Raw genomic sequence first — 10861 nt, forward strand, 5'->3', positions numbered from 1 at the left:
TGGCTTCCTGATAGTGGAGAGAAAAGATGAATTATTGAGAAGATAGTGTAAGGAAATCTGGCTCACTATATACAGAAAAATAAAATTGAACCCCTACCTCATTCCATATACAAAAATTAACTGCAAAGAGATTAAAAGCTTAAATATGGAAAGTAAACGATCATTCTGACTGAAAAAGTATAAGAAGGCCTTCGTGACTCTGGGATGAGAAAGGATTTCTTAAAGAAAGCCTGAAAGCCACAAGAGGAGAAACTGAAGAATACGACAATAGCAAAATTAAAGATGAACATCATAGACATGGTTAATAGACAGACGGATGAGCGAGTAAAGGCAATGGCCACATCTAAAACAACAAGAAACCCTTGAAAATCACAGTAAGAATAGACAGAAAACCTAATAGAAGAAAGGACATGTGGATAGACAATTCATAGAAGGGAAAACCTAGGTAAGTATATGAAAAGATGCTCAAACTCACTAGTGACCCAGGAAATGAAAATTAAATCAATGAGATACCAGTTATATCCATTAAAAAGGCAAAAGTTTAAAAGGTAGAAAATAAAAAAAAAAATAGAAAATATCAAGTGGGAAAACAGGACCCTTCAGGCTCAGCCTTCTGTAATCTGATGGCACCTCACACACAACAGAACCAAACTTCCTGATCCTGCACCATCCCCATAATCTGTCTTGGATTGGATCATTGTGATCCATATGGTTTTCATTGGTTGATTTTCAGAAGTAGATTGCCAGGCCTTTCTTCCTAGTCTTAGTTTGGAAGCTCCACTGAAACCTGTTCAGCGTCATAGCAACACACAAGTCTCCGTGGACAAACAGGTGCTGGCTGCATATGACGTGCATTTAGCCAAGAATTGCACCTGGGTCTCCCGCATTGAAAGTGAGAATCCTATCACTGAACCACCAATGTCGTCTATATCATCAGAAACAGAGCTTAAAAAAATAGAGTGAAATGAAACAAGTAGACACTAGGGTGAGATTTATGATGCAATACCACTGACATAAAGGAGCGAGTGGTATTCCTAAAGTTTTCATTACCTAATTTTCAGACATAGATCACCAGGTCTTTCTTCCTAGTCTTAGTCTAAAAGCTCTGCTGAAACTTTGGCGACCCTGCTGGTATTGGAAATACTGGTGGCATAGCTTCCAGAATCACAGCCACAGAGTGACAAATTGACAGGTGGGTGAGGAAGTCCCTGGGTGGTGCAGTTACCACACTCAGTTACTAACTGGAAGGTTGGTGGTTTGCGTCCACCCAGAAGCACTGCACTATTTCCTCAGCAAAGTCTTCCCTGACACTCCAGAGCAGATCAAGTAGCCCTGCTGTGCACACTCACAGGACCCCAACCCTGCTGAGCTATCCACACAATTGCCACTAATGACTCACTTGTGTGACTCCTCTCTTTATAACATTTGGATTTCAGGTGCACAGCTTTCATCAAATCACGCTTCTCAGTTTACGGCATCCATTTACCATTTGTCCGTTTAAGGCATGTCTTGTGCTTTCCTGTATTATTTTTTGCCTTCATCTACTGCTACCACTTTCCATTGCCCTCACTCCCACAAGCACCAGTAGTGTATTCCAAATAAATCCTTCCAATCCACTTTCCAATGCTTATGAAATGTAGTTTTTTGTTTTTTGTTTTTTTTAATGAGCATATGTTTTTAATTCACGTCAGTGGTAAACCCATTGCCATCAAGTCGATTCCAACTCACAGTGACCCCATAGGACAGAGCAGAACTTCCCCCATAGGGTCTCCAAGGCTGCAGTCTTTACAAAATCAGAATGCCCCACCTTTCTCCTGTGGAGCCACTGGTGGGTTCAAACCTCAGACCTTTTGGTTAGCAGTTGAGTGCTTAACCACTGAGACATCAGGGCAAGAGGGGCCTAAAAGAAATCAGTGTACAGAAGCTAAAGACTCTTCACAGATCTCACTACTAGAGGTGGCATGAGTCATCCATCTGCCTCTTGGCTCTGAATGAGGCCACAGGTAAATTCAGATTAAAAAAATATTTATTGAGCTGTGTATTACTTGGAGCCCTGGTGGCACAGTGGTTAAGGGCTCTGGCTGCTAAACAAAATGGTCGGCAGTTTGAATCAACAGCCGCTCCTTGGGAACCCTATGGGGCAGTTCTACTCTGTCCTATAGGGTGGTTATGGGTCCGAATCAACTCAACTACAAGAGGTTAGGTTTGGTGTATTACTTCAGACTCTTCTGATTTCAAGACACAGAAACCTAACCCAGACTGGATTCACTAAAAAAAAAGGAAACGTATTGGCTTACATGACTGACAAGTTTGAGGGGTTTCTGACTTCAGGCATGGCTGGATCAAGGGGCTCAAATTGTGATAAGATGCACTTTCTCCATTTTTCCCCCTCTGTCTTCATTCTCAGGCAGACTCTTCCCTCCATTATATAAAGAGAACAAATAGCAACACGAAGTTTAAAACTTGACCACTTAGAAACTCAGCAGAAAGATTTTCTCTTTACTGGTAATTCCATTAACCTTCCTAAAGTTGGCTCTGGTTGTTTCAGCTTGGGTCACATGCCCATCCAAGAGCCAGTCACTATGGTCAGAGGTATTTAAGACTCACGGTGGTAAGGGAGGGCCACTGCTCACCTCAAGCTTGAGGGTAAGGTATGTCCCCCAAATCTTATGGAGAAGAGTGAGAGGAGAAAAAGTGGGCTGCTGTGGCCAAAAAACAAGACCACAAGCCTCATGAGATGAAACAGAGGTCACCACATGCCAACACCCACTAAGGTGCACCTGACCCAAGCCATGGTGTTTTCAATTACCTCATATGCATATGAAAGCTGGATAATAAATAAGGAAGACCAAAGAAGAATTGATGTCTTTGAATTACGCCGTTGGTGGAAAATATTGAATATACCATGGAAGAAGATTATATACCATGTTAGAAGAATGAACAAATTTGTCTTGGAAGAAGTACATCCAGAATGCTCCTTGGAAGCAAGGATGGCGAGACTTTGTCTCACATACTTTGGATATGTTATGAGGAAGGCTAGTCCTGAAGAAGGACAACATGCTTGGTAAAGTAGAGGTCAGCAAAAGAGAGGAAGACCCTCAACAAGATAGACTGACACAGTGGCTGCAACAATGGGCTCAAGCATAACAACGATCATGAGGCTGGTGCAGGACTGGGCAGTGATTCATTCTGTTATACACAGGGTCACTATGAATCGGAGCTGACTCGACAGCTCCTAATAACAACGACACACCAAGAACTGGGCTAGTCGTGTTCAATAGATGCCATTTAATCCTTATCAAGCCCTATATTACTGCTGTTTTACAGCTAAGTGACCGAGGCTCAGAGAGGTTCAACGTTGTACGTGGCTAGAGTGTCACTTACAGAGGCACCCTGCCGCTAGGTGGTGGGGCTAGGATTTGAACTCGGGTCTGTCTAACTCTAAGTCCACAGCCTGTTCCACAAAAAACCCCGTCATGCTGGTGAGCTCCATTAAACCTCCTCAGAGCTTCGTTCCAGTCTTTTCACTTGCAAACCCAGTCAGCGAGTTCTTTATTTCCACAAATGGTGCTATTAAAGTAATGGCATTGGGAACTACAGGCTAGCCTCTGAGCACTCACACATCTCTATAACCTTCCCCATGTTCTGGCTCCCCCAAAAACACATTAGAAATTCCAGGAGTCGAAGGCCATTTGGAAACATTCACTAGCTGCCATTTTGTTTCAAAATGGCAAAAAGAACCTCCTGCCCTAAACTCCAGCTCCTCCCTGCTCGGCCTCTAACTAAGAGCTAAATAAGGCCAGAGTCAGTTACCTCCTTTGAAAATCCCTTGTAAAGGGCGTTAGCAGACCACATTAGGCAGAAAAAAAAACGGGCACGCCAGGTTGAAATAGAGGCCTCTTTCTGTTTGGTCAGTAAGCAGCTGTGGAAGATGCGTAGGATGGAACTAAATTTATTTGTTCGGTTCTTTCTCGAAACAGCAGCGACGGGGCTCAGGACGCAGCTGTCTTCTTGCCTGAGAGTCGTCTGCAGGCTCCAACATGCACACAGGCTGGGGCTGACTCTCCAGGATCCAGATTCCTTTCCATTTTGTTCCCTCTGGCTCCAGGCAGGGCTTCCAGAGCCTGCCGTCCAGAGCTAGATCCTAGGCCAGTAGGTAGAAATTTGTATTTGCCTCCCCAGACCCAGGGTGAAATCGTGACCTTAAAAAAAAAAAAACACACACACACACATACAAACTGCAAAAAGTAGATACTGAGCTGTGGTGAAGGCAACTTGCAGCCACACCCTGGAAAACCACAGAAGTCCCTTTAGCCTCTGCTTTCACTGCTCAGACCTGTGGGAAACTTGTAAGACACAATACATGTGAGGAGGGGGTGGGGGCATCTTGGGAGGTGCCTTCCAAACACAAAGCTGGGCTGGTTTGCCAGAGAACTTTCTGGAGTCTGTCTCCCCTATTTATTTATTCCATCAAGCCCAGCTGATGGCCATATTGTGTCCAGCCCTGGAGTATACTGGTCAAAGTGGTTTTTCAGAAGTGCTTTGTGAGACTTTCAAAAGGTACTCAGGGGTGGGGAAGTGAAAGGAGGAGGGGGCCGGGGAAGAAACTGCTTCTTTATTTCCAGCCTTGCTTGAATGGCTTCTTGACGGTTACTGCTACGGTTTTGCTGAGTCAGAAGAATCCCCCAGCTGCTCACCGGAAACACAGCTGTTAGGCGAAAATAACCACAGAGGCGAGCATCGTGCACCTTCCAGAAAATAGGGCAGAAAAAGCTCAAAACAAAAGAGGAAAATACAAAAAAAAAAAAAAAAAAGAGAGACAGAGAGACTGTCAAAAACCCACTGCAGTTCACTCACTCATCCAAGCCCGTGGCTCTCCTGTGCTCTCTTAACTACTCTCTCACAGGCCAAGCAACCGCTCTGAAATGAGACAAAGTTGGGCTGCTTTTCCACTGTAGGGGATTGTATTGTTAGTTGCTGTCAAGCTGGCTTCAATTCGTGGCCCCCCAATCTACCTTAGAAGGAAACAGTGTCATCTTCATGGTCCTGCATCATCTTCGTCATCGTTGGTATGCTCGAGTCCATTGTTGAGGCCACTGTTTATTCTGAGTGCCTTCCAGCGTGCGGGGCTCATCATCCAGTACTGTATCAGACAATGTTCTGTTGTGATCCATAGGGTTTTCCTTGGCTAACTGTCAGAAGTAGCTTGCCAGGCCTTTGTTCCTAGTCCACCGTGGATGACCCTGCTGGTATTTGAGATATTGGCGGCACAGCTTCCAGCATCATAGCAACACACAAGCTCCAGAGTATGACAGACTGACAGATGGGTGGTGTGTTGAATGGTGGCTCCCAAAAAGATCTGTCCATGTCCTAATCCCTGGAACCTATGAATGTGACCTTATTTGGACAAAGGGTCTTTGCAGATGTAATTAATTTCAGGATCTCAAGATGAGATCCTTCTGGATTACCTAGGTGGGCTCTAAATCCAATGACAGGTATCCTTGTAAGAGTGAGGCAAAGAGATTGGACAGAAGAAGAGGACACACAGAGATACACAAAGGAGAAGGCCATATAAAGACGGAGGCAGAGACTGGAGCGATGCGGCCACAATGCCAAGGATTTAGTACATCAACCATAAGAAACTAATACATCCACCCATGCCTTCCATTTGCCACGTTCTTTCTCTGGCTACCATGGGCCGTTCCCCTCATCCAGATTGGAAACACACAGCATCTTGTTTGCAAGGCATCTTTCACGTATTTTATGTTGAGGTTCCCCTTTCTGTTGGGCTTAGTAATTACCTGAAAGTAGGGTGGGAACATGAAGAGACATGGGGACTAGGGAGGAGCGGGGCCCTTAGTTCTTAGTGAGACTCTGCCACAGACCAGGTGTGCGACCTCATTAAGCAGCCATCATTCACTGAGGCAGTTGAGTAGGGTGGTCTGTATTTGAATCCTCATTCTTCCATTTACTAGCTGTGTGGCCTGGGATAGGGTATTTAACCTCTCTGGGCCTTAGTTTCTTCACCTGTACCATGAGGATAAAAAGGAATCTCCCCTTATACAGCTGTTGTAAGGAGTTAGTACATGCAAAGCACTTGGTCGAGGCTTACTTATTGCCCAGGGCTTTATAAAAAATTTATACAAGGTAGTAAATGTCTTTTTTGTTTGTTTTGTCTGTTCAGCATCTATGACACCATCTTCTAATGACAACATTCTAGAAATCATCTCTCATCCATCCTCTTGCTCGAGGAGAAGATATACAATCCAGGCCTGGCCAATGAGAGTCAAGATAGTTCAGGGATGGGAGTGTGGTCCTAAGTGGGTCAATCAGAGTGAACAGTTGCCTAATTATTGGGAAAGAGGAACTCACTTTCTCTTGGCTTTGCTATGTAGGTAGACTATGAGCCTGAAGCTGCTGGTGATCATCTCTGACACTGACTGGGGAGAGCCTACCTGAGAATGACATCAAAACCAAGGAAAGCAGAGATAAGGGACAGAGAGATTCCTGATGATGTTGTATGAGCCCCTGGATCCAGAAGTACCTACAAACTTCCCAGTTCCATAAGAAAATAAATATCCTTTATGCTTAAGATGATTTAAGTTGGTCAGTTATAAACAAAAGCATTCTGACTCGTGTTAACGTCAGCAACTCAAAGAGGTGGGCATTCTGTTATCTCCATTTTATGAGTAGGAGGCTTAGAGGAATTTAATGACTTGTGCAAAATCACACAATTAATAAGTGGCAGCACTGTGATTTGAATCCAGAGCTGTGATCTGATCTATTTGACCCTGGGAAGGCAGAAAGGTGATGTTGTTTCTGGTTAGTGCACCTAGGTGTTTGGGTCATGCCTTGAAAAAGGCATGTAAATCTCAAGGCCATGAATGGTTCATCTATAAAGGATTATATATATATATATATATATGTATATATATATATATATATATATGACAATTAACTCTGTGTTTGCTCTCCATAACTAAAAAATGGTAGCATATTTTCATATTTGCTTCAGAGACGAGATGGTGTCTGAACTGCCAAACAGCACCAGTATTTCTATATGTTGATTCTAGATTCTGAAATGCCAGGGGGTTCTGATCTGGATAACTTGAAGAAACCAAAAAACGAGAATACAAAAGTCTTTTATATTTACTCACATATTTACTATTTCTGGTGTTCTTCATTTCTTTGTGTAGACCTGAGTTTCCACCTGGTATCACCTTTCTTCAGCTTGAAAAAGAGCTTCTTTTAACATTCTTTTATAGTGCAGGTCTTCTGGTAACAAACTCAATCACAGTTTGTTTGTCTGAAAGACATTTTTATTTCACCTTCATTTTTTAAGGATATTTTCACTGGACATAGAATTCTTGACAGTTTTTGTCGCTGATTCATTCAGCACATTAAAGATCCCATTCCATTGTCTTCTGGCTTGCAGTGTTTCTAAGGGAAAATCCGCAATAATTTATCTTTATTAATTCTTATCTTTGTATGTATGTCTTTTTACCTTGGCTCCTTTTAAGATTTTCTCTTTATTTCTGGTTTTTAGCAATTCGATTATGATGTAACTTTATGTCATTTTCCTTGTGTTTATTCTGCTTGGGATTCATTGAACATCTTAGATCTGTGGATTAATAGTTTTTATCATATTCAAAACATTTTAAGTCACTATTATTTCAGGTATTTTTTCTGCCCTCTTCTACTACTGCGACTTCACTTACATATAGGGTGGAGCACCTAATATTGTTGCATATGTCCCCAATTCCATGATCCTTTTTTTAGCCCTTCTATATTTTATCCTTATGCTTTAGTTTCAATACTTTCTATTATTATGTCATTGTGTTTAGTAATTGTTTTCTTCTGCAATCTTTAATCTGCTGTTAAACCCATCCAGAGAATTTTTCATTTTATTTCTTTTCTTTGTTTGCAATTTTCGTTTTAGATATTCTATTTTTCATCTCTAGAAGTTCCATTTGGTTCTTCTTTTATATCTTCCATTTCTCACTATGCTCACGTTTTCTTTTAAATCTTTGAAAATATTTATAATAGTTGTTTTAAGATCTTCATCTTTGTCATTTGTGAGTCTGTTCATAGTGACTGATATATCTCTTGATAATAGGTCACATTTCTCCGCTTTTTCAGATGCCCAGTAATTTCTTATTGAATGACAGACATATTTTATTGAATGCTGGAGTTGGCCGACATTCAACCATTTCAGGAGGTAGCATCAGACCAAGAATCAATGATATTGAAGGAAGAAGTCTAAGCTTCACTGAAGGCACTGGTGAAAACAAGGTTCCAGAAACTGACAGAATACCAACTGAGATGTTTCAACAAATGGATGCAACACCAGAAGCACTCACTCATCTATGCCAAGAAATCTGGAAGACAGCTACCTGGTCAACTGACTGGAAGAGATCCATATTTGTGCCCATTCCAAAGAAATGTGATCCAAAAGATGTGGAAATTATTGAACAATATCATTAATATTACACACAAGTAAACTTTTGCTGAAGATAATTCAAAACCAGTTGCAGCACTACTTCAACAGGGAACTGCCAGAAATTCCATCTAGATTCTGAAGAGGACGTGGAACAAGGGATATCATTCCTGATGTCAGACAGATCTTGGCTGAAAGCAGAGAATACCAGAAAGAAGTTTAATTGTTTTATTGACTATGTAAAGACATTTGACTGTGTAGATCATAACAAACTATGCATAACATTGAAAAGAATGGGAATTCCAGAATATGTAATTGTGCTCATGAGGAACCATCTTGGGCTGGGTTCCCTAGAGAAACAAAACCAGTGTCATGTCTATATATACACACACACACACACACACACAGAGAGAGAGAGAGAAATTTATATCAAGGAAATGACTCATGTGGTTGTAGAGGCTGGAAAGTCCCAAGTCCATGGGTCAGGCTAGAGGTTTCTCCTGAGTCATATAGTTGCAGAGGCTGGCGAACCCCAAGATTGGCAGGTCAGACAACACGGCCCTGGCTCACAGGCTGTGAAGGCCGACAATTCTCAAGATCGGCAGGTAAGCTGCTTGCTCCAGTCCCAAGAACTGGAGGTCAGATGAACAGGAGCCAGCTGCAGGATCCAGGGCGAGCAAAAGCCAGTGAGGCTTGCCAGAAAGTCCACCTATATTGGATGCAGGCCATACCCTCAAGGAAATTCCCTTTCAATTGATTGGCTACTCATAACAGACCACATTATGGAAATGATTACATTATTATATAACTGCCAAACTACATCATAACTGAGAACAATGGACCAGCCAAGCTGACACACAACCTTAACGATCACAGTAGCCTGAACATATAGACCAAGAGGTGGTTGTTCAAATAGACAAAGTGAATACTGAATGCTTTGAAATCAGGAAAGGTGGGTGTCTGGGTTATATCCTTTCACCATACTTATTCAATCTGTATGCTGGGCAAATAATCTGAGAAGCCAGACTATATGAAGAAGAACAAGGTATCAGGATTAGAGGAAGACTCATTAACAACCTGCATTATACCAAAAGTGAAGAGGACTTAAAGCACTTACTGATGAAGGTCAAAGACCACAGCCTTCAGTATGGATTACACTTCAACATAAAGACAACAAAAATCCTTAGAACTGTCAGCCTTGTAGCATTTTGCCCAATGCCTGGGCAAATTAGTACTCAACCAACAACTCAAGGGACTCCCGAAATAGATTTCTGGTACTGTTTATCTATATAACTCCTTCCTCTCTGGGTCACCGCCTCATAAATTCCAGCTTCTTTAACCTCCACATACTATAACCTATGTCTCCTCAACTCAGAGACCACCATGCTCTGCTTAGGATTCTCTGTCCTTCCCACAATCTTAAAAGTGCCTCCAGACAGGCAGCCAGGGTGATCCTATGGCTCACTTCATTTGACTCCTTCCTTTTAGGGTTCACAGTTCTGCACTTCCTGTTTCCCAGTATCTGAAAACAGTTGTTGCATATACTTTGTCCAGTTTTCTAGTTGTGTACAGCTGGAAAACAAGTCTGGTACCAGCTACTTTATCATGGCTAGAGGCAAAGTTGACTCTGGCTAAGCAAAAAAAAAAAAAAAAAAGTATTGGAAGGGGCCAGAGGGATTCACAAAATAGAAGTAATGGTCAAAGAACAGTCCTCAGAAGAGACAGAGACCAGACCAGCTCTGGGAATGTAGGAGAGCTAAGAGACAAGTTTCTTCAGGGCACAGATGCCTGGATGGATTAGCTCCAACCTTATGGAGTCCTTCAAGGCTCAAATTTCTGGAAGACTATGTCTGGCCTAACCACAATCATGGGCTTATCCTTTGCATAGGGAAAGGAAAGGCACTTTGATTAATGGTGCTACCAAGATGATATCCAATGGGGGAGGATAGAGCCCCAAACCAAAACTGCATGCCAGGTCCAGAAGAAAGGAAATGGCTGCTGGGCAGGCAAAAACAACAGAGACCCCTTACACAATGTTTAACTGAGAACAAAATCTTCAAGTAGGGTTATCTTTTAAACTCAGAGCCCTGGGGTTTCTTTTTGTTATTTAGCCCCTAGACTACATACCTTCTTTCTTTTCCTTGACACCCCGTCCTTCCCCCAGCCTTGTCTTTCCACTTGAGAATCCCACTTTATGCCCAGCATATGGACAATATGAACTTTTCATCAGGCCAGGAAACACTGGTTTGGGGCCCGGTGAAAACAGATTCTCCGAGCTGGCCGATGTGCAAAGAAGACTTCCAGAGAATAAAGCTTGCTTGGGGTGAAAGGCAAGTTTGAACCTGTGTCCAGGGAATAGAACAAGAAACTAAACGTGTTCATTCCCCTTCCTCTGCTCATAACCACCAGAAATTGGAAGCTGCT

The 10861-nt window shown here is 42.4% G+C and overlaps 1 long non-coding RNA gene across 1 annotated transcript; it reads left to right on the top strand.

Moving 5' to 3' along the window:
• Positions 1-3374: 3374 nt before the first annotated feature.
• Positions 3375-10255, top strand: LOC135228227 (uncharacterized). Its single transcript, XR_010318587.1, has 2 exons — positions 3375-4560; positions 6396-10255. It is a non-coding gene; the product is annotated as an uncharacterized LOC135228227 (long non-coding RNA).
• Positions 10256-10861: the final 606 nt, after the last annotated feature.

Source organism: Loxodonta africana, chromosome 19, assembly GCF_030014295.1.
Source record: "Loxodonta africana isolate mLoxAfr1 chromosome 19, mLoxAfr1.hap2, whole genome shotgun sequence".
Taxonomy (NCBI): domain Eukaryota; kingdom Metazoa; phylum Chordata; class Mammalia; order Proboscidea; family Elephantidae; genus Loxodonta; species Loxodonta africana.